This window comes from Humulus lupulus, chromosome 1, assembly GCF_963169125.1.
Source record: "Humulus lupulus chromosome 1, drHumLupu1.1, whole genome shotgun sequence".
Lineage (NCBI taxonomy): Eukaryota > Viridiplantae > Streptophyta > Magnoliopsida > Rosales > Cannabaceae > Humulus > Humulus lupulus.
The window spans coordinates 57,066,877-57,068,226 of record NC_084793.1 but is presented as its reverse complement, the minus strand read 5'-3'; the positions used below and the strand labels follow the sequence as shown (position 1 = coordinate 57,068,226).

At 44.0% G+C, this 1,350-nt stretch overlaps 1 non-coding gene across 1 annotated transcript; it reads right to left on the bottom strand.

Moving 5' to 3' along the window:
* Positions 1-725: 725 nt before the first annotated feature.
* On the bottom strand, positions 726-832 carry LOC133813089 (small nucleolar RNA R71). The gene has a single exon (XR_009884133.1). It is a non-coding gene; the product is annotated as a small nucleolar RNA R71 (small nucleolar RNA).
* Between the last annotated feature and the right edge of the window lie 518 nt (positions 833-1,350).

The following is a 1,350-nucleotide window of genomic DNA, read 5'->3' as shown; positions in this document are numbered from 1 at the left end:
TACTTGTTGTCGATTGTGTATACTTGCGCATATTTTAATCATTAGAAAATTCACAACAAGTTTTTGGCGCCGTTGCCGGGGACTTTAAAATTAAACTCTGTTTTATCAACTATTTTACAGTTTATTTTCATTGTTTTTAATCTTGTTGGTTCGGGTTGCGCAATCTCAGGTACCTACAGTTTATGAACCAGCAAGAAGACCTTGAACTTGCTCCTATTGACCCCGAGATCGAACGGACTTTCAGAAAAAGGAGGAAAGATCAAAAGGCTAAAAGCCGAGGCATTATGGCTGAACGCGTTGATGATGAGGGGGATGGCCAGCAAGTTACTAATCCCATTGTTTTGGCAGATGACAGAGCCAGAGCAATACGGGAATACGCTGCCCCCATGTTCAATGAGCTAAATCCAGGCATTGTGAGGCCAGAAATACAAGCAGCTCAATTCGAGCTTAAGCCGGTCATGCTTCAAATGCTCCAAACCGTGGGGCAGTTCAGCGGGATTCCAACGGAGGATCCTCACCTTCACCTTCGTTCATTCTTGGAGGTGAGCGATTCTTTTAAGCTTCAAGGAGTGAGTGAAGAAGCATTAAGGCTGAAGCTATTTCCATTCTCATTAAGAGACCGAGCTAGATCATGGCTCAACACTTTGCCTCCCGATTCCGTTACAAATTGGAACGACTTGGCTGAGAAATTTCTGAGAAAATACTTCCCTCCCACCAGAAATGCAAAGTTTAGAAGTGAGATTATGTCATTTCAGCAGCTGGAAGATGAGTCCACTAGTGACGCGTGGGAAAGATTCAAAGAGCTTTTAAGAAAATGTCCACACCACGGTATCCCACACTGTATACAGATGGAGACCTTCTATAATGGCCTCAATGCAGCTTCTAGAATGGTATTGGACGCTTCAGCCAATGGAGCCATTCTTTCCAAGTCTTACAATGAAGCATTTGAGATTTTGGAAAGGATCGCAAGTAATAACTATCAATGGTCAAACACTAGAGCTCCTACAAGTAGGAAGGTGGCGGGAGTTCTTGAAGTAGATGCATTAACGGCTCTAACGGCTCAAATGGCCTCAATGACCAACATCTTGAAGAATATGAGTTTGGGAGGAAGTATTCAGCCAGCTGCTGCCATTCAAAGTGCAGAAGTGTCATGCGTGTATTGTGGGGACGGGCATACTTTTGAGAATTGCCCTTCAAATCCAGCCTCAGTTTGTTATGTGGGAAATCAGAATTTCAACCGCAACAACAACCCATATTCGAACACTTACAATCCAGCATGGAAGAATCATCCTAATCTGTCATGGGGGGGTCAAGGAGCAAGTTCAAGCACAGCACCAGCACAAGGAAGAC